Here is a 23,317-nt window from a genome sequence, read left to right as displayed (position 1 = left end):
TGCTGTGCATTTGTTTCTTCTTTTTCCCTGCCTTTTTCATAGCTCTCAAAAATGAGCAGAAGTTGGATTTCGTTAAAAAATTGTATACTAATTCGAGAATTGCTTTCAAAAACAAAAATTGGGGATCTGTGCTTTTTTGCTAGTCATTTCTAGACTTTTTATTTAGCATGGATATTTGCCTAGTGGCTTGGAATTCACTATGTATTATTTGTTGCAGAACGGTTAAGAAATAATCTGTGTATTTTCAAATATGAAACTTTGAATCACAAAACTGTTGAGTAATGTCTTGGTAACAATTGCTATTTTTGGTAGTGGATTTTCAAGTATTTTGAAGGTGTCAGGTCTGTAAATAAAATGGTGTGATCTGGATTGTTCTTTGATGAAGTAGCAGCATACACAAGAATGCACTGAGCCAGTAAAGGTAGGCACATAGGGGTTCTCTCCAGGGTTTTCCTCAGCTGCGTCAGTGATTTCAAAACATATGATTCTATAAGCTTGAGAGAGGCAAGAGTGCTGTGGTTCCAGTAATGAGGCTGAAGCTGTATGATCAGCAGGCACATGTGCACAGAGCACGTATACATCACGCATACATACATACATACATGCGTGGCCGGTTGCACAGGCCAGGGACATGTGTGTGAGCACAAAGTACCAACAGTTGCTGGCTGAGAGCTTGGCCTCTTCCTTGCATCCCCGAGGGGAACTGATGTCCCCTGCTGAGAACAGAGTCACTGTCCCGCTTCCTTACGTGATATGACAGATTACATAGACGGTGAATGAAGGCTACACTATTCTCGCTAAATAGCAGTTGTCACATTTTTTTGCTGAAGGAAACACCCAAGTAACTAAAGAGGCCACCTAACCCTCTCTGGAGTTAGGATCACCCCAAGCAAAATCTTTCAGTAACTGAGAAATACAGCATAAGAGTTAAGGAATACTCTCTGCCTCAACTTGCATTGTAAATCGCGTGCACGGTGGCTATAGCAAGCATTGCTTCCCACTGACCAGAAGGGAGTCTTGCAGCACAAAATGAAAGAAGAGCTTTGTGAAATGCTTTTGGCAAGTAAAGAGAATTGCGTATTTTTCATGTGCATCTAGTTGAAGTCTTCTTTCTAAAAGGATACTGCTTTTGGGTTTTGACTTGTATTCAAAGATGACTGAAAGAAGTAAGCACACCACATAATTCTCTCAGGAGTGTATGAATTAGAAATAAGGTAAGAGCAATACGCAAGCTGATGTTAGCGCTAGAATGAAAGCAAACCCAAACACTACAGAGATCACAGAATCATGGGCTGGTGGGGGTTGGAAGGGACCTTAAAGGTCATCTAGTTCCAGCCCCTGTGCCATGGGCAGGGACACCTCCCACCAGCCCAGGCTGCTCCCAGCCCCGTCCAGCCTGGCCTTGAGCACTGCCAGGGATGGGGCACCCACAGCTGCTCTGGGCAGCCTGCGCCAGCGCCTCCCCGGATAAAATGTGTTTGAGTGTAATAGCATTAAGAAATCAAGGCTATGAGAAATAAACAGTTGGTATAAGCCAGTAGTAAGACAAAGACTGTTTATAGCCAGATTTTGAGTGATATGAAACGTGTCACTTTCAATTGTTACAACATTGTAACTTTAAAATACCAGTGTGTTGCTGGGAGTTGGAGAGGCTTCACCAAAGAAAGCAAGGTGGCACATGAAAGGAAAAACTGTTGTAATGGACTCAAATCAGACAAGCGGCAATTGCCAACAACAGTTTCAAAGCACAATAGCAAACTTCAGAAGGCTCAAGGAAAAGCAACCAGGACAGCCCCATTTCCATTGTTCTTGTAACAGGTAGGATAGGTGAGACACTTGAAAAACGGGCAATTCGTGTGGACAAAGTGCCATGTCTTTTTTTAGAGAGAGAAAGTGTGGGCACTGCTCCCTTGGCTCAGGAACTGTGCAGCCCAAACTGGGAGCAGCAGCTCTGTGGTGCCCAAGGGCCAGCAGCGGACTGGCCCAGGCGCCTTGCCTGTAGGAACAGAGGCCAGGCTGGGCCATGTGGCACCTGTGGCTGAGATGCCTCAGGTAGGGCTGAGAACACAGGGTGGGGTAGCCACACCCCTAGTGACAAGCCCCTGGTCCTCCCTGTGCCACAGGTGGGGATCTGCACCACTGTGGATTTCCATGGACTGTGGGGCACAGCCTGCCTCACCATGGGCTTCACCCACGGGCTGCAGGGGAATCTCTGCTCCGGCACCTGGCGCATCTCCTGCCCCTTCTTCACTGACCTGGGTGTCTGCAGAGTTGCTGCTCTCGCTCCTCTATTTGGCTGCAGTTTGTTGTGCAGGGGTTTTTTACCCCCTTCTTAAATATGATATTCTGGAGGCACTACCACTGTCATTGATGGGCTTGGCCTTGGCCGGTGGTGGGTCTGTCTTGCAGCTGGCTGGCATTGGCTCCATTGGACATAGGGGAAGCTTCTAGCAGCTTCTCACAGAAGCTACCCCCTACTATCGAAACCTTGTCATGTGAGTTGCATTTGGCCATCTCCTGTTTTAACTGAAAATAACTCTGATGGAGTAGCAGTGTTAAACACCAGCCAGGCAGGCTGGCAGCAAAGTCTTGTGGCTTTTTTTTTTTTTTTTTTAATTGGTTGGAAAGAGAAGTGCTGAGGTACTAACAGACTGACTCCTGGTCATTTACCTTAGCTGTCAAGAGTGGTTCCAAAGAATGTTTATCAATGTGGGGATAGGCACTTTATATATATATAAATAAATATGTCTCCTGTGTTCTGTCCTGCTTTGGATGGAAGATGATGATTACCCTTAGTTATATCATGTATTACTTTCAGCTTGACCTTTTAATATCACAGTTAGTGACTCACCTGAAGAGCAATGACTGGTTGTATTGCACTGTTCAGAGTTTTTGCCAGCATGACCTTTCAGCACGTACAGGATTTCAGGAGCCAATAGAATCAACAAGTGAGAAACTAGATTTGATGTTCGTAGTTGCAAATGTTTGTGCTTGGTTGAAGATCCTTACATTGCAATTAAAGAATATTTTTTGTGTAAGTTTCATAACATAAAGGATGCAGTGATGTATTCTAATTACAGATAAAGTCTGAAGACTATTGAGTTACACATTTAGAAAGCAATGGATGCTTTATGTGGAATTCCAGATTACTTTTCTTGTCTTTGCTAGTAACTGCCACCTAGTGTGCGCAGTAATAGAAGAGGTACCAAAAGTACACAAGGGGGAAAAGGTAAGTAAAGCATGCACTGATTTAATTTTTATCTGTCCCTTTTCTTTATCAGGACTTTTTTAGTTGTACATTACCTTTGAAAGACAGGGTGAACTCTAAAACAGACATAATATTTGCTTAACAGGTGGAGTACTGTTTTGTTGAGGTATATCTAAAAATGTGGTACTTGGCAACAGGGTTCAGGGATTTTTAGGCTAAATAACATGAGTGACTGGTGGTGATGTATTTGAAGACAATTGACTTTTTCACCGTGAACGATGAAGGTGACTTTGCTATAAGTCCTTGCCTCAGTAAAATATTTCTGTTGATGATGGATTAATCTTGAATGGTGGCTTGCAAATGTTCCACTAAATAATAATAGGACATTTGTAGTTCTTTTTTTTCACGAGTTACATTTAATTTTACTTCTTGTCCATCTTGACTTAATTCAGCAGCTTCATTTACTTTCTTTAGAAAACATAGTAGGGCATTCATATTTTACTTCCTGATTCTATTCTTAGGCGTGGCTCACAATACCATTTGAGAACGATATCTTAAATTATTATCTAATACACATCTGGGCATATTATGCTCAAAGTATTTTCCAGAATGATTATTAGCACAGAATAAAAGATTAAATGTTCACAATGGGTTGCTTCAAAGCTGTGTTGACCTTTTCAAAGTGTTTTGTCTTATTTTTAAAGTAAAGCCATGTACCAAATGAAAACTGAGATTAATTTCACTAAATAGGACAGTTCTTAAGACTTCTGGATTTAGTTGAATATCCTGGATCTTAGAGGAAGTGTGTAAAGTTCTGGTAGAGTGAGACACCCTGTAATGTATATCTTTATGCACAAGCAATCTGTTTCCATGAAACTCTTCCTGGGCAAGATTTGATCTGACATTAAGCACTCTGAATGAAATTCTGAACGAGATGTAATCTTCAAAAATAGAAGTAGCAGGTGAACTATGATAATTCAGTAAATTTACGTTCACATGTTTTGGATAGGAAAGTATTTTTTTACTTTTTTGCACAACGCTTTTAGTCTCTGACAGATGCTATTTTAGAAGGAAAAATTGAAGTGTCGTAAGACTGAAGGAAAGGAAAAGGTTTTTCATAAGCTTTAGTTAAAATCTGAAGTATTGTAAATAGTTTGGGTAATGGAAAAATATGAAAGCTCCAAGTACAGCAAAAAGTAAAAGATGATGTTAGCTTTTACCAGGCTTTATCTATGCACAGGTGTTTGCTTGCACTTCCTGCGTAACATTACACTCACATAAATATAGTGATATTTAGATAATATCACTTTAGATAAACATAGAATATAGTCTGTGGGCCATATCTTAGGCTGCCAAGGCAATTTACCTGGCCTGCACCCTGCATTTGATCATCCAAATATTTCTTGGCCTGGCGAAGGAATGAGCCACAGGCCAAATCGATATTCTGATGGTAGCTGCTTATTTTCAGCTACCATTTTGAGAGTGTTGGTCTTCTCTCCTTGCCAAAGACCAAAAAGTTGGGAAGGGTTTTGTGACCTGTGCAGTAAGCGCATTGCTTCTGAAAAGTATTATATCTGCTGTACCTACCGAATAGTTTGTGCCATGATGAGAGACAAACAGGTATATTACTCTGATCTCTGTAAATGGCAAGTTTAGCAGGAAGGTGGGTGCTCTGATAGTACTCTTTATCACATTAAAACTGCATCTGCAATAAGGAAATGTACCTACACAGTAGTCTTAGGGTAGGGAGCAGTGAAATAACTAACAATAAAAACGTCCTGTTTAGAGTGTTATTCTGAACGAGATTTTTCATCTGCTTCTAACCCAACAGAAATCCATTTGAGTATCAGTGGCTGCATTGCGTCATAAACTAGAAGCATTGCTCTTAATCAGGATTACAAAAAGGTAGATGCTGGGGAAAGGACTGTTACACTAATGAAGATGAGAAGAAGCTTTAAGGCCAAGGAAGCTGCCACTGCCTTTCACCTAAATGCATAAGCCTAGCACATCCTATTGGATGTATCTAGAGGCTGAAAGCCAGACAGCAGAGAGCACTAAGCCACAGAGTGGTAATGAAATCTAGCCTGGGTGACTGGTCACGTATTAAAGTGAGTGGAGAAACAGCACACTGAAAAACAAACAATCTGGTACCTTGTAGCAGCAGTTTTCCACATAGCATGGAAGCCTGTATTTAAAATATGGAGCAGGTGGGGTGTTTTGTGACAGTTTTCAGCAGAAAATGCTTATTTAAAAAAAGGGCTTTCCTAACAAATTTTGTCTTTTAGGAAGTGTTTGAGTGGCAAGGAAGAAAGTCTGAGATCCAAGATCGCACTCCAGTCAGAAATAAAATAATGGCTGATGAGGATGTTAATCTAATTTCAAGCAGTGTTCAGGGTCAAGTAATTCTGGCTGTAAATGTTTGTACTCACAGCAATGTCCACTGGTCAGAAGTGGTTCTAGGCAAAGTAATCTTGGACCCAGCACTTCTGACAGAATAGTCAGCAGAAGCCTTCATTTCTTAACATTGGCTAATGGAACTCCAGCACTATATAACTTATTTCCTCTTCTAGTCCATATAGAGCTCTGTGAAGCAGAGAATACCATACTCTAGGTCATATTTCTAATTCTTGCCTACTGACAGGCACAGGAGTATTTATTTTTCCACTCTAGGACACCAGAACAGTGCAATACAAATGGAGTACAGCAAAATGTCAGGTTCCTTTGGAGCAGGTGTTCATTCTTGATTTCAAAGAATCTTTATACCTTGTTCGTGCTGGAATATGACCAACTACATTAAAGAAAAATATACAAAAAATTTATATTTCGTGGTCCTGATTCAGAGCTTTCTGGCTTGTCTCACTGTTTGGTGGTTTTAAGGCTGTAGCTTCAAGAATTCTTTTTTAAAACAATCTCAGCTTGTTTGGAGGGAAGGTCATTAGCTGTCATATTTATGTAAGTTGCCAACTTAATTGGACTAACATGCAAAAAAGTAATAAGGCTTTCTTACCCCAAAGTTTTAGTCCTGATGTAAGGTCCATTTAAAGGCAAGTTCATGTTTTCTGAGAACCCAGGTCATCTGTGCATAATGGTTGCAATCAGCAATACTGGCGAAATGCGCAGTGGCTTGGTTTTTGTAGTTATAGTATAAATTACCTATTGAAAAGGCATTATGTGAAGGCATAATATTCAGTTTTAAAAGCCTAGATTCTGTGAAATGTATCCGTCTTTTCCCCTGAGAACTGTTTGTAGCAAAAATCATCCAGGTGACTTAAAAGACAATTAAAAGATTTGAATCCCTTTATTTTTAGGTTTGTAAATAGTTTGTCTGGGCCTTTTTTTTTTTTTTTTTTTTTTTTTTGGCCATTCACCTCTGACTTGATCTATAAGGCACACAAGTTACAGAACTGTACTGTGAATTGCCTTGCTATTTGACAGAAGTGCTTTAATTTGCAGTTTGAAGGATTTGCTATCTCTTCCCTATTGTCTCCTGAGTACCTACAGTAATGGCCTTGGTAGCAGAACTTATTTGGAGGTTGAACATGTTAGGTCAAAGAAGCACCATTTGCTTCAGAAAGTTTTGCTGTGTGGTTACATACCTCCAACTATTCTAACTTAGGTAAACCAGCACAGTGCTCTTGCACTCCTTAAAGTGTTCTTGGACTTTAGGACTATAGAACTTGCCCTCAGGATCTTTTGCAGATTTTTTTAAGTTTCAAAATTTACTCTTTCACCAGCATTAATACTACGGTAATGCCCAGAGTTGAAGGTTGTAAGGTGCTATATAAATTCAGATACTGTCTGTGCTAAAGGACTTAACACTCAATTTATGAAATACTCACTGAGAATGGAGAACATCTTTACAATAATCTGCTTAGGAAAACTATTAAGGCTACAGATTTAATGGTCAGATCATTTTCCTTATAAGTAGCAAAAATGTCATATGAAGAACTGATACCTGAAAAACTAGTGAGATTCTAGGCTGTTGATTCCTGATTGCATGCACAAATGAAGTGATAACATTCAGTTTATTTTATCTGCTGAGACCCAAATTTTCTCTAAAAATGAAAACCAAGTTTCACTTCTACCTATAGGATTGGGCAAATAATAAAAGGGTAGTAAAATAGCCTGATGAGGCTTACACTGTAGGGGAGCATCAAAGGATAGAATTCCTTCTGATTTGCATACCATTTGCAACACACTTTGCTCTTACTAAACCAAAATTATTCACCACTGTTTCCTTCAATCGATGTCCTCTTAAATACCCAAACCTGTCTGAGTCCAAAAATGTTCCACTACCTACACTGCAAATTCAAAACAATTTGCCATTACCGTGTGTGAATCAATTTCATAACTTGCTTTGAAGAGCAGTGTAAAACTTTAGATTCCACTATCATTGTTCCTACATTGGGGACTTTCATATTTGGTGTTCAGACCTGCGTGCTTCTACAGGTAAGCACAAGAATTCAGAAAGGAAAAAACAAAGGCATTTTAGTAAGGCATGTATTCTCATGGCAGTAAGCAAGTAGAAGAAACACTTAACTGAATCAGGAGAGAAATTCTCAGATACTTTGTCAGTTGTCAAAAAAGTCTCAAGTGCTTGCAGCTTTCTGTTTTTTTGCATAAATTTAATGAATCGGCCTCTAGAAAATCATAAGATAAATAGTTTGTGGTCAGTCTTGGGGAAGGTTAAGGCTTGTATCTTAGGAGTAATAAGCCGTGTTTGTCAGGTACCTCACCACTGTCAGTGATGCAACTCCAAATTTGGCAGGAATTGCTGTTATAAAACTGTTAAGATGCAGTTAGGTCCACATGTTACTCCTTATGTTATTTAGATAAAATTCTGGTAAATTTAGTAGCAGCAGCGGGCTTATGAGTAGTGATTGCAGTACACACAACAGAAGCTATAAGGCTGTGGGCTTGGCTGCTTCTTAGCTACAGCTGAATAAAATTAAGCATTTTATGTGTATTAAATGTTCAGTTATTAAGGCTATGAATGTGGAATTACTTTGTAATTCTAAATCTAGTTCAACAAATTAAGTTGTGCCAGCCATGTAGCCCTGATCCTGAAATAGTTGCGGGATCAATTTTTAGGTTAAATGTTTCCCTTAAGGAAAACTTGCCTTTCATTTTGGACTTCAAGAGCTACTTAGGGTTTGTAGTTACCGCTAAATAGAAACTAACGGGTTCGTTTGTGTGTTGCCGAAAGTTAATGCTGACATCTAGTGGTATCTTTCTGCATGTACAAAAACATGATAAATCGATGGCCTGATGAGTAAGTGCGACTGCTACCCTGATACTTCGATGCTGCCTTTTCAGTATCGAATACAATGTGACATTTCCTGTTATAAACAGCTTTATTGTGGGTAAAAAATAGTGCCAATTCAATGCTTTTCAAATAATTTTACTGTTTCATGTAGGAAATATATTTTGGTGATTTAATACATTTCTAACTTTCTTATAATTAAAGTAATCAAAATATATTTCTCATAGTTATTCCGTTATTAGGTCAATCGCTAAATAATGCAGTGCAAAAACATTTTAAAATATTCTGGATATTATTTTTGTATCATTCTATTTTTATTTCAACTATTTGCCATAATAAAGCAGTGACTAATAGTCAGAGGTCTCTAAAGCTAAAGGAATTTCAATGAACCTGTTTAGTATTTACTTATTTATTTGGCCGTGTAGTACTATACATGATCAAATCTGCTGTCTTTGCTGCCTCCTGTGGTTTCTCCAAATGAAAACTTCATGTTTTGCTTCAGTGCTTTTAATTGAAGGGTTTTTTTCCATACTATTAACACAAGGAATTCAAATCAGAAGAGATGCATAGTATGTATTGTCTGATTACAAAGCACAGGAAGGGAGATCACTTCCAAAGCAGATATTTCTGTTGTATAGTTTGGGGGATAGAAATAATTGTTTTGAGACACTTTGGCTGATCATGTGTACACACGCATCTGTTTTCATTATAGGTACAGGTGATAGGCAGATACATCAAAGGTGCTGAACTTCACTTGAAAAGAAATAAATTTGACTTACGGTCACCTTGATGTAGATTAATGACCCTCATTTTACAGAGGGTTTCCCAGTGTGGTGAAGAGCAGCCTGGCACAAAAAAACATCTGACAACACCTGACTGGTGTGCTGTAATTAAAAGGAAAGTCAGTGTGAGGTTACTTTTAGGGAACCCAGCATATGTGTTTTTCTTCCCCCATGAGCATTGTACCTCATGCTTGACATAAGCTCTTCATGCTGAAGTAGGTTGCTTAGATATACTGAAGCTTCATTTCTCACCTAAATTCCTGGATGTCCAAATAGTTGGAGCTGTTAGTTAGGCAGATGCGTACAACGGCAAAATTGTAATTGTGGACTCAATCTTTGAACAACTGGTAAGAAATTCCTGACTGGTTTTGCTTATTGGATTGGCTACTATTAGAGCAAAGATGTCAAATGGTCCTGCTGGCTAAGATAAAACCTTTAGAAGCTCAGCATATGTTGTAAATTTAAACTGCCAATAATCTTGTGTGCAGTTAGTGTCTCAGAATGCCATTTTCATGTATGTATGTGATCAGAACCAGTATAAACATGGGAGCCCAGCATTGCAAAGGAATTGCACAAAGGTGGAGGTACAGAACAAGGGTGTATTCCAAAGGGAGGGGGCCCAAGGAAGCTAGAACACTGGTGTTTTGGCTGAATACCAGAGTTGTGGGCTTATTTTCCTTATTTTCAGTGCTTACACAGCCTTATGTAAGAGCAATGAGCTGCAGGCTGGTGAAACCCACCATGTTCTCAAATCTTTTAGCATGCAAGACATGCAGGAATGTCTCCTGTAGAGGCTTCTGGTCAGTCCAGGAAGCATTGCTTGTGAACCTCCACTTTTTTCATTGTGATACTGCTTCTGCAGACTGCAATGCTATACCAATAATATGACCATTTTCCCCTAGAACTTTTTAATGCTCTTCTCATGATTTCCTGTTGCTGTTTTCTTATTTTCAATTTCTCCTTAAGTGGTTTCCAAATGAGTGGCCCTACCTGCATAATCAAATAGCCAAAACAGAATTGAAACCTTAACCAAAAAAAAAATATATATTTAAAAAATCTGTGGATTAAAAACTTCTTTTGGGCTGTCTTCATGTTCAGGAAAATATCAGAGTGCTAGTTTTCACTTGTTTTATATTGATCAAATGACAAGAAGTCTATAAACTTTTCTTTAAAAGACAAGTTTAGACTGAACATAAGGTGAATAACATGGATACAACCAATAGGCTAACATGTTTACATTTTCCTTGCTGAAGAAATAGCAGTACACGGATTGTTATGCAAGTCTCAAATATTAACATTTCCATTCTTGGTCATGATAAAATATGTTGAGATAGAAATGAGAACCCACAGAAATATTTCTGCATCTGAGGAGAATGGAAAACTAGCTAAGGCTACTGGTAAAGGTTAGATACAGAAATGGTTACTTTGTCTTGTGGTATGCAGCCTGACCTTTTAGTCCTGATTTTTATTTTTTTTTTATTTTTTTTTTTTAGGTTTCTGGTGTAGATCTAAGTTATTTGTTTTGGTGTCGGTTGGTTGGGGTTTTTTGAGAGGTTTCTGGTGTAGATCTAAGATTATGTGGTTGCCTATATTGGATTTTTTTCATATGAACTTGGAGAGATGTTGACATGTTTTTTAAAAATGCAGCTCTGGAATGGATTACTCCTGTTCCAGACTGCAGTTATATTTTAGCTCTGCCTTTGAGGTCTTGTGATATTAATAAGAAACAGTAATACAAGTATCAACTTGTAATAAAATGAAATTCCTAATGAGTTGATTTTTACCCACTGAATTTTTAATTGAAACTCAGAAATTTTTGGGTTTAACTTTTATGTAGTGAAGTGGCAGTGTACTTCACATCTGGATGACATGAAGAGAAAAGTTTTCGAATTGGATTGTCCCCTTACTATATACAGACACCATCATTATAAAGTTAGTAACTGTGAATGCATGCACAGGCATATTTGGCTAGATATTTAAATATATTTCTAAAATCTGACATTCTTCTGTAAAAAAAAAAAGCTTTAGTTTTAGATCAGAATTTATATTTTTTTAGAAAAAGTAGTACCTTAATCTTTATTCTGTTGAGCAACACAGCAATTCAGATTTCATCCAGTTTTGAGATCTGGTGTGTTTGTGTGTGGTGTAATACCTGTAAACTGTAAGCAGGCTATCCTACACGGGAGTCAATATCTTGTTCCATGTGAAATTTTTCTAATATGTTTTCACGTAGTTCAAAATAACTTTCAACATACAATATGCCTGTGCAGTTAGTACTATAGCTGAGTGGAAGATTTTTACAAATTGAATGATTTTCAAACATGCCTTTAAACACTTGCAAACAGACTGGTTTTGTAGTAAATCATGGATTGATTTAATGAGCTTACTGTATCAAACATCTGCAAACGGTTGAAAATATTTCTTATGCAAGATTTTAGCTGCTTTGAGCAAAGATTGTACAACACAGTGCCACACAGACTAGTTTCCAGCACAGGTGTTAAGTGACTTGAAGCTCAATATTTAAGCAAAAACCCCAGACTTAATTTGCTACTTTCAAATGTTTCTACCAGTGAGCTTTAATATTCACTGCAAGACATGTAAGGCAGTCGGTGAGAGCTGGGAATGTGAGGCCTTCTTTCTTCAGTTTTTGGGTCTTAACATCTGTATACAGAATTGATTTCAGGCTATGAGATCTTCTCATTTCACTTTGTAGAGAAATGTTTAAGTCTTAACTGAACATTAGGACTTTTCCCTTTGCCTTGAAGCACTGTTAGATTTGTTATTCCTGGTGTTCAGACAGGATGCACTGCTCTCATTCTGTTAAGCTTGCTCAATGTCAGTCTGGGATATACTATTCATGTGCTCTGAGCTAAGTGGTAAGATTATTGGCTTTTGCCCTTTGCCCCGTACATGTTACAGACAGTCCCATAACAAATTTTCTTCTTGCAGGAAGCTACCACTGCCACTGTTCTCACTCCTATATTTTTCCTGTGTAATATTCTGTTTGTTTTTCAATTTGTACTACAGGCTTTAAGTTCGTCGTACTGTGGGTAGTGTTTTGTGGTCAGTGATAGTGGCCTGTGCAGCTGTTCTGTAGAACCTCCTGGTCTAGACTGTTTTTGAACAGTCTGTGAAAGGAGGAAGCAGATCTCGGTGACGTGGGCTGTCACTTTCAGTTTTATTTGGCTGTGTTGCTTGGCATGATTCTCTGCAGGATGTAAAACCACCTCTTGTAGAATCTTTCTAGCTTTCAGAATCTTTTTGAATTAACAATGATCAGCAATCAGTTGCATAATGCAAATTTTCAAATGGATTAGACACATTTCAAATTCATTAGACATTTAAATAGTCCCTGTGGTGTCCTTCACTGTCAGGTCATCTTGCATGTTCCTTGTGTTACTAGCAGTGAATGATAAATCCTTACGTGTGGTAAATTAGGTCAGTATTCAGCCAGTGCAACCTGTTGTGGAGCAAGATGACAGTCTTAGATGGGATTTTTCAATATGCTCCATTCTGGTTCCTGGTCCTTATGCTTCCTAGGTTTCTGTCTGTCTGGAGTGAAGTCTCATTACTGCAGCAAGAACCCATATTTTAAGTGTTTATTTTTTAATTTGTAATGTCTATATATCATTTTCCATTGTTTACCTCAATGCACAATACACTGGAGGATTTCTTTTTGCCTTCTCTGCCCATTTATGTTATACTCAAGTACCCTCTGATACTTGAGAAAATAGAAACTCAACTGATAACCAGTTTCCAATGTTACAGGCATGCTATGCTGAACAGAGTGGTGACCTGTACTTCCTTAACTTTGTTCTGCAGGTTTAACTTTCCCTAATGCAAATCAATCTGAACGTCATACTGTTACTGGGTCAAATTTATAGCCAAGTGACTGGGGCAGGAGGTAATTAAGTCTCCTTATCAGTATGGCTAATGGAGAACAGCACAGCTGTTACCATGCATGGGATCATATCAGTTGTGTGCAAATACCTGTTTGTATTTGCAAACGAGTATTTCCAGATGTGTTTTGTATGCTTAAAGCATTAAGCTGTAGGCCAAAAGTAACTGGTCCCAGGGAATGCATTTTGTGCAATATAGAAAAAAATGTAGTAGTCTCTAATTTTAAGACACTGAATCAGGCCCAGTGCTTTAAATTTTGCTTATTTTTTTCTTGTATTTCAGCTTTTTGTAGACTGTCACTGTCAAAAATAGTTATATTTCCAACACTTACATAAAACTTGTCTTACAAATTAAATGAAATCAGAAATGTGGGTAAACTGTTAAACCTAGCATTTTTTCACTAGTTACAATAAGACATACTTCTCTATTTTTTGCGCCTTTGCTCTGGCTAGGAGAAGGAATTGAAATCTACTGTTCCACGCTTTATTTATAGATGAAAGCTTTCACAATCTTAACCTTTGAATAACAACAGATCTTCAAGTTCTGCAGATGAATATAGTAATAATCTAATGCACTGGTGCTGGGAATCAGTCCTCACATTTTAATCTAACAGGATTATAGTTAAAGCCTGATAATTGTGATAGCAGTTCTGATTGACTTTTCTTGTTATTTCTTCTATGTGAATGTTTTCCAAACTTTTACTGTTCCTCTTGTAAAGAGTGTGGGCTACATAATGGCACTGTTGATGATGGGCCTAAAAGAGTTGTTGATTGGATTCAAATGGCTGTTGTGTTCCCTCCAAATAAGAATGAAAAATTGACATTTAAACCACCTATAGAACAGAAGTTTTGTTTCAGGAACATTTAATCATGTTACATCATCCTATACTTTTATTCAGCTTCATCATTTTTGTGTTATATTTGTTACAGCTAAAATATACGGGCCATGTTTACTATTACTAAAATAAACTACTTCTGGCATGTCAAAATTAAATGAGAAAGCTGAAATTACTTGGTATTTCTTGCTCAAAAGCTTTGTCCAATTAGTTGTTCCCCTAAAACATCTGGTTTTCTAAAGACTTACAATTTCTTTGGCTATCCTGCTAAGCAAACCAAACGCTATAGCTACTGAAAGCAAGATAATAAATTTTAGTTAATCTAAGGCAGGTTTAAAAAAACCATCCTGTTGGGACCAGTGCATAACTAGCCTTGGATCCTTCACAATAAAACAGCATTGCCAAAAATCCCACGTGATTAGGCAGAATACACAGAAGCAGGATCATTTGTTTGAGGTTTACTGGCACCATGTTAATCAGTGATATTTCTGGAAGACTCACAATCAATATTCACTGCATTTAAAAGCATGTTCATAATTTGTCTTGCAAGTGAAGTCAGATGCAGCAACTTGTGTATATGGCTGTTGTGATACACCTTAGAAACCTAGCACCTGGCAGCTCATGGGGCCTGCTTTCATACCACTGAAATTTTGTAGGTTGAAAATATATTTATTTAGGTGAGAAAAAAAAAAAAGAACAACTTATTGTCACTATTTTCATAGTTTCATGCGAGGCAACCGAGAATGGGTGTGGACAAAAGGTGTACCAGGGGCCATTGTAAAGAAGTAATTTTGGATTTGAAGTCAGTTGTTAGCATAAATATTTCTTGGAGGTGAGGAGGAAAAAAGGGTGGACTATGTGGGTATGTTTGCATGTTTATTCACTTTTGTGCATCTTCTGTGAGTTCAAAGTGAATCTGAACATTTAGGGCTTTCGGGCCACAATGACTACTGAGAAGTTGCAATGCAAAAAGATATTGGATATAACTGAGTAGAGGTTTTAGTAAATGCAATGATCAAATGCAGCTGTGATTCTTTTAAATACAGGCTACCTGTAGAAGCTAGAGATTACATTGCCTTCAAAGGCATAGTCTTCAGTAAGAAAATACTTTTAAGAGTGGTAGAGGGGTAGACTTGTACTAGTGTATGCTACCTGTGTTGCAAGCATGAGTGTAAATAATTTCCATTTATCACAGAATCACAGAATGGTTGTGGCTGGAAGTGACCTCTGGAGATCATCTACTCTGACCCCCTGCTAAAGCAGGTACTTCTGGAGCAGGCTGCACAGAGTCATGTCCAGGTGGGTTTTGAGTGTCTCCACAGAAGGAGACTCCACAGCCTCTCTGGGCAGCCTGTGCCAGTGCTCTGCCACCCTCAGTAAAGAAGTTATTTTTCATATTCAGAAGGAACTTGCTGTGTTGCAGTTTGTGCCCGCTGCCCCTCGTCCTGTCACAGGGCACCACTGAAAAGAGCCCGGCCCCATCCTCTTGGCACTCGCCCTTAAGATATCTGTAGACACCGGTAAGATCCCCTCTCAGTCTCCACCAGGCTAAACAGGCCCAGCTCCCTCAGCCTTTCCTCATAAAGGAGCTGCTCCAGCCCCTCACCCCCTCTGTAGCCCTCCGCTGGCCCCTCTCCAGCAGTTCCCTGTCTGTCTCGAACGGGGAGCCCAGCACTGGGCACAGCGCTCCAGCTGCGGCCTCCCCAGGGAGAGGACCACATCCCTCCACCTGCTGGCCACACTTCTCACGCACCCCAACATCCCATTGGCCTTCTTGGCTACCAGAGCATGCTGCTGGCTTGTGGGCAACTTGCTGTCCCCCAGAACTCCCAGGTCTTCTCCACAGAGCTGCCTCCCAGCAGGTCACCCCCAGCCTGTACTGGTGCCTGGGGTTGTTGCTGCCTCGGTGCAGGACTTTACACTTGCCTTTGAACTTCATAAGGTTCCTCTCACCCAATTCTTTAGCCTGTCCAGGTCTCACTGAATGGCAGCGCAGCCTTCTGGTGAATTGGCCACTCCTCCCCGTTTGGTATCATCAGCAAACTCGCTGAGGGGACACTTTGTCCCTTCACCCAGGTCACCGGTGAATAAGCTGACCAGGGCTGGACCCAGCACTGAGCCCTGGGGAACAGGGTCAGCAGCCGCGTGGCTACAGCGCTCCAGCTGGGCTCTGCGCTGCTGGTCACAGCCCTCTGAGCTCTGCCATCAGCCACTTCTCCATCCATGTCACTGTCCACTCATCCAACCCACACTGCCTGAGCTTACGCATGAGGATGTTGTGGGAGACTGTGTCAAATGCCTTGCTGAGGTCAAGGTAGACAGCATCCACCACTCTCCCCTCATCCACCCAGCTAGTCATTCCATCATAGAAGGCTACCAGGTTGGTCAGGCATGAATTCCCCTTGGTGAATCCACTTTAGCTGTTCCTGATGACCACCTTTTCCTCCACATGCTTTGAGATGACCTCCAGGATGAACTGTTCCATCACCTTTCCAGGGATGGAGGTGAAGCTGACCAGTCTGTAGTTTTCCGGGTCCTTCTTCTTACCCTTTTTGAAGACTGGAGTGACACTGGCTTTCCTCCACAGTCCTCAGACATCTCTCCTGTTCTCCATGATCTTTCAAAGATCATGGAGAGTGGAGTGGCTTAGCAATAACAGCTGCCAGCTCCCTCAGCGTTCGGGGCTGCATCCCATTGGGGCCCATGGATTTGTGGGTGTCCGGTTTGCTTAAATGATCTCTAACCCCATCCTCGACCAAGGGAAAGTCTTCCTTTCTGTCAAAGTTTGCTGTGTTCAGAGTGAACTCACCTGGTATGGGGGAAATTGTATATGATCTGCATTGGGACATAGACTTTCTGTTGGAAATGTACTGTGCAAACAAACATGAAAATGTGCCAGAAAAAAAGGGGAACAGCAAAAAAGGAAGGGATTCTGAAACCAGACAATTAAAGACTGTGGGGATATGCTAGGAAATAAAAGCTACCGCAAATCAAAAGTGTTTAATGTGCTTGCTTAGTTGAGAAAGGTGGATAAGAACAATATTTTAAGAAGGCTGTTACCTTTCAGGGAGAGTTCTTAGAGGTAGGAATTGCCAAAAAAATATTTCCACAACACGAGAATACCCAGGTCATAAATTCCAGCCCCCTTACTACCTCAGTATGTAAAAAGTTAAAACATTTAATAGCAAGATTAAATATATATATATATATTCCAGTGGTGCAAACACAAAATTTTGTGATACCTATTTAAAAAAAAGTTGAAATAATGAAGTATTTTGACCGTTTCTAATCATGACTAAAATGTTAACTTAAAAGTGACTGACATAATTTCTTCAGATCCAGGGTTCTTCCTTCTTTGGGAACAGAATTCCCTAGATAGAAAGTAAAGGCATTAACATAGCATACATACAAGTAGTGATGCATCCTTCTTGCTGGAGCAGTGGAAGATGCAGAGAAGAGTGTTGCAAAGGCTGCCTTTGTAACTGTCCCAGTATGGAGAGAAGAGGTGGTTTTGAACAGGAATCCATCCTCGAACTGAATTTTTAGTTCTCGGTTCTCTAAATTGCCTCCTGGCTAGGCTAAGTAAAGCAACCTGGTTGTACCAACATAAGCTTGTGGGAATGCTGTTAGTGCCAGAATTTTTCAGATAATGTGACTTGTTCTGCAGTTGCAGTTGATCTTTATAGACAGTGCAGTACATCAGGAAAGCAGGCACCACAGTGTCAAACCTGTTGAGCAAATGCTGTAGAGTTTATCTGAGCACACTCACTGGCATTTTGCGTGTTATTTCCAGGTGACAGTTTAGCCAGAGCCACTGCTTATGACTGGCTACTTAGATAGCTTAAATCCCAAATAATGGCTGGAGTTCTCAGCTACTTGCCAAGGTCATTATTTCGCTAGGAATAAAAAAAGAGAAATGCATGGAAGCAAATTCTCCTGTTTCGAGCACACAGAGATCTGGGAGAACACTAATGAACATAGTCTGCCTTATCACTGATCTGCATTTCAGTCCTCAGACACCCTTTTCCACTTCTGTGTCCACAAAAAGCTAATGTTGTAATTCAGTTTTTACAACCTGTGAATTAGCAGCGATGCGTGAGGAGCCTTAAAGTAACTATTGCACCCAAAAGGCACAGGACCTGTTAAATTCTTCAACAGCACAATTAAACTTGGCTGAATTAATGTAATCACAACACAGAAAAGCATCTATTCTCCCTCCTTGGCTATCAGGAGGTAGATGCAAGCTAACTCTGTCTGACAGCCTCTCTTCCCTTCTAGTCCAGTTAGCCATGTGCCAAGTTAATATACTTGTTTGTATCTGAAGATCAGGTTAAGATCAGGAGACTTCCTTTTTGATGTTTACTAGGCTGAGTTTTGGTGGCGTGTTTGCTCTGGGAGTGTTCAGTGTGATGCTGTGCTTATGACCCCACCCTTCTGTGCTTATAGCCCAGATAAGCTTAAACTAGGTCTGTGCAGCAACTGGTTATGCTGCTGTTAAAGATTATATGAAATGGCTACATCTCCAGAATTTTGCCTTTTTATCGCCATTCAGAATCAACTCAAGCTGCTTTCCTTGACCACACTGTGGGAGCATTGCCTAGGTTTTGTGCTGGATTTTTTCCTAAGTTATTCTCTGGACATGGTGATGCCTGACTTGCCCCTCTGTTATGAGTTACCCTGTTCTTTCCAGCACTGGAAGACATTAAGTACAATTTAAAAGAAGCTACAGTGGGGTTATGGTGACTTGAGAGCCTGATGTGATTTCACACCACTGAAATAAGCACAAACGTGTCTGCTTTGTCCTCTGCCTCAGAAATACCGTGCTTGCTGAACCTGCACTGGTTGTCTATGCCCTAGAGACTGCCTTGCACAGCAGTATCTTCTGGTTCTTGTAGATCATGCTGCAGAATGCCTACAAGAGATTTGTTGTTTTGAAGTTTTCTGTAATAAAATAAATGTTCTTACCCCCAGTGCAAGTGCTCCACAGGAGTGGAGCTTTTTGAGCATTCTTGTGCTATTGTCTCTTTGAACCACTGACATTTTTCTAAGGCTACAGTGCTGGAGAGGCATTACTGATAAAATTAGCAGCTTCATCAGCATCAGATGGTTTTCCTCCATTGTGCCTGAAACAACTCCATCTTCCTTATAGTCCCCTATGTGTATAGGGAAGAGAGGACTGAGAGGCAATAAATTGTGAGGTGAGATCAAAGAGCATGCTTTGTCTGTAGTATGAGATGGCGTAGGGGGAGATAAGAGGCAAAACACCTGACACTGTGCTGGAATAATGGTCTGCAAAAGTTATTAATTGCTATGCTTCGTTACCATTAATTGATCTCTCCTGTTCCAAAGTAGCAGTTACTGAACACAAAGGCAAACTCTCTTTGGAGTAACTTGGTGTGACTTCAGGTGGGCTGTGCTTATGATCAAATGACCTTATCCAGTGCAGAAGCACACAGGGCAGCATGGAACAGAAATTTGCTCTTCCTGTAGCAAGGTGAAAGGGAGGGTCAAGGTTTAACTGTGAAATGGGAACGAAACAGGCTTTAGGGCCTTTCAGCTCCAAAGCTCCAACTCAACCCCCTGGTTCTGGTCCCAGGTTCAGTGTCCTAACTTCAAGAATAAATATAATTTATATTGGGCAGTTGCTGAAAGAACTCAGAGAGCTGGAGTAGGAAGTAAGGGCCCTAACTGCTTTGGAAGCCAGCCTGCCTCCCTGGGCTCCGCAGCAGCTCTGACAGTAGCCCCAGATTTAATGGGATATAAGTTAGAAACCAGCAGGGTCTTCCCTCCCTCCCCAGAGCTCCCGGTGGGCAGGCAGTTAAGGCATTGCTGCAAGCTGTAATTTCAAACATTTTGAAGAATTAGAGCCTATGTTTACTCTTTTCTGGGTGGGTCTGCAGCTGCCACTCACCACCCAAGAGACAGCACGGCTACCTAAAAACGTCAGGTGAACCGGGGGGTGTCGGTGTGTCCGGAGCACGGCGCGATGCGCCCCGCGGAGGATGCAGCAGCGTCACTGCCGCTGAAGCAGCAGCACCTTGTCACATCCAGCTGTGGAAGTCCCCGCCAGGACACCGATGGCCCTGTCCCTGGGAAAGCTGGGACATGGGAATTCACAAGCAGTATGAAAAAGACACACATCTAAAAGCTGTACCTAGAACTTTTTTTTTTTTAAAAAAATTGTATTATTTTTAATACAAGCGAACGTATTTTATTATCGCTCTTAAAAATGTAACATACTGCTCTCTCACGTGAATAAATTCCTTTTTGAAAAGGGATGCTTTATGTGGCTCCCTAGGAATGTATTGGTGCTCTGCACATTGAAAGAGTAATATTCCTATGTCAGCAACCCGTCAGCCTGCATGCCTGCTTCTGGAACACGGTCTCGAGGATTTTCGGAGCCAGCGGAATTAGCTGGGAATAAATCGTAATTGAGCTACCAGCAGGATTGTGTGATGCTGCTCATCGGTGACACACCTCTGTGCTGCAATCTGGTCTGTCAGTGCCAGCCCAGCTCGGCGTTTAACCATTTCCACCCCCGGCGCCCCTGAAACATTTCAGGTCAGGGAAACCGGGACCGGGAGCGCGCGCGCTGCTGCCGCCGCTCGCCCCGGCGCCCCCTTCCCGCTTTCGGTTTCACTTCTTCCCGCTCCGGGCACCGTGTTTCCTCCCGGTTTCGGTGTGCTGAGGAACTTGTGCAGTGCCTGGGTGCCTTCAAAGTGAAGGAGATAAAGCGCGCAGCGGTAAGTGAATGGCATTCTTCCCTTCTTGTTAATAAATGCGAGTAGCCGGGGTACAACGCCAAAGCACTGCTCAGGAGTTTGGGCGATCTCCTCCATCTTGGATTTCTCTTAAATTCCAAGTTAGAAAAGCCAGTGCCGCTGCTGTTTGCTTCACGGGTGTGCTTTGGTGCTTGTGCCCAGATGTGGTGGTCCCAGCTGGCAGGAGGTATCATTGTCTTTTTGAAAAAAAGAAATGGCAATGTAGGTGAAGAGGGACTGGCCCTCCCCAGGAGGTGCTCCAGTTTTTTGAAGTTCTCGCTCATGACATTAAAATTGCATCCTTCCTTTTATTGATTATTCTGTAACACCATCCCTTAAGTCTTGATAATGGGTGCATGTACTCTCCACTGGATCCCTGACCGGAGCACAGAGCACTGAAAGCTGGCTCCAGGCTGCTTGCAGTGGAAACAGGAGAGAAGTGTAGCCCTTCAGGCCTCGCTGGAAGCCAGCCAAAGGACTCAGTTTGTGTTTGTGCAGTACATTTTTTAAGCCTTTCAAACATAAAGATGAGCTAGCAGCAGCTGTCGAGGAGCCTGGCAGCTGTCTGATCTCCGTAAACCCAACTCTCACAGGGATGCGGGCCAGAGGTAAAGCTTTTGTTAGAGACAAGCTCCCCCTTAGTTTTCCTTAGCTCTTCCAGCAGCGGGGGTGCAGAGGAGTGAGGCAGGACAAGTTGTCCTTTATTTTCCTCAGCTACAGGGACACGGGTGCAGTGTTGAGCAGCAGCTGTAGCATGTCAGGCTGGCTGCAGGACCCTCAGGTTCAGGTATTTGCTGGTCCTCCCCTTGCCTGCTTGCTGGTGGCAGGTGAGTGGAGAGCCAGGCTGTGTGAGCTGCAGGAGATGGGTCAGGCCTACGTGCAGTACCCAGACAAGAACTGTTTTTTAATTAAGGTTTATTTTAAATCTTCTTTTGCAGTCCTTTTTGTATACTTCTGTAATTATCTAGGTCCCTCTTTCCCTTGCTGGTGTTCCCGCTCCCACTGCATTTTACTGATGTCTCTCCCTAAATGGCCAGGTTGGTCCCATGGAGGCACTCAGGGTTCCCCTCTGGCCACTGTAATGTGGCTTTTTGTCACTGGAACAGTCCTGATGCATGCCCTCTGAAAAGGCAGGTCACCTATGGAGCCAAACTCTGCAGAGGTCTGACCTGCTAAACTCTGCTGAGGCTGCAGATTGCCGTGTCAGTTCCTCAGAGTGTTTTGTTATGGTAGCGAAAAGTCCTCCTTTCAAAAAAACATCAGTTCTGAAGGCTTCCCCCCCCCCCCCCCATGTGGTGGTTTAATTTCTTGTGTCATGTTTCATTGTTTGCTATTGACCAGTAATCTAATGTGCTTAAAGCTGTATCATGTTAATTAAACACGGGTTCCAAGCAAAGGAAAATGTAAGCTACAGAACTAAGCTCGTGTCCCTAGGAGTTAGTTTTTGGAGAAGCTCTTCTAGATTCCTGTTAAGACTAGTAAGATTAAATTCCCTTCTGTAGCCTGTTGTGTAGTGGGGCACTGATAGTCTTCTCTGCCTGGGAGCCCACTGTGCTGAGGCGTTACTCACTGGTAGGCTGAGGTTGCAGGTGGTTCCAAGTTGGTTGGCAGAAGGCCATACAGATATGTGTATATGGAGATTGTGGAGACACTCAAAGCTTCAGGGGTGAAAATACAAGCTTTATGTTTTTAAAAAAAGAAAAAACTGAAGTGGAGGAACCTAAGCTTACTGTTCTCTGCTAAAGCATGGAAAAGTATTCTGGCAACTACTCCCAAAGTATTTTTTCTCCCTCTGCTAAACATTAATTCTGAAGAGAATGATATGGAAGATACACTGGACTTTTCCCTTGATTAGCAGAAATGCTATTTAATTAGACAAGCTGTATGACTCAGCAGGCTCGTCAAACCCTTCTCAGCTCTCACAGCTCTATCCCAATCAGAATTTGCGTGGAATTGATTTTCTTCCTTATCTAGTATTAAGCCATGTAAAAGATCACCAGGTAAATGTAAAGCTTATGGATACTAAATAGAAACTGAATAAAATGTGAAGTCTGAGATTCATTGGAAATGTAATGCCTAAACAGGCAGAGCCATTGAAGCTTGGAGCACCAGTGGACAGAGGTTGACACCGTAATGGAAATGCTCCGAACATATGGGGTGGGGTATAAAAATTCTTAAATGTGTAAATTTTCCTGGAAGTATTTGGAGAAATGTATTGAATCTGTGGACAGTGTTTTCTCTACGCGTTGTCTCTTCTCCGTTTCTTTCTCTGATTAGGTTGGTACTGATTTTTTTTTCCTCCTCTGCTCTTACTTTCTCATCCATCTTTCTGTAGCCTGGTATTTCTTCTTTCACTATGGGATGGAAAGACATAATTTTGTGTGGCTGGCTTGTTAAAAAACTGCGAGAACTGTAAATTAAATGGTATATTAGGCATTCTTACTGCATTAACTATAAATATTTATCAGTGTGGTTAAGCTCAGAGCTCAGTGATTAACATTGAGGGGCCTGTGTGTTATTTGTCATATTTATTGTATTTTATGCATGTTAAAGCAATGCAAAATGAAC

The 23,317-nt window shown here is 41.1% G+C and overlaps 1 protein-coding gene across 1 annotated transcript in view; it reads left to right on the top strand.

Moving 5' to 3' along the window:
- The window catches only part of ADAD1 (adenosine deaminase domain containing 1), a 34,511-nt gene that overhangs the window by 10,774 nt on the left and 420 nt on the right, over positions 1–23,317 (top strand). The gene's annotated exons all lie outside the window — the stretch shown is intronic.

The sequence above is a fragment of the Falco peregrinus genome, chromosome 2, assembly GCF_023634155.1.
Source record: "Falco peregrinus isolate bFalPer1 chromosome 2, bFalPer1.pri, whole genome shotgun sequence".
Taxonomy (NCBI): Eukaryota; Metazoa; Chordata; class Aves; order Falconiformes; family Falconidae; genus Falco; species Falco peregrinus.
This window is presented reverse-complemented; position numbering and strand designations above follow the sequence as displayed.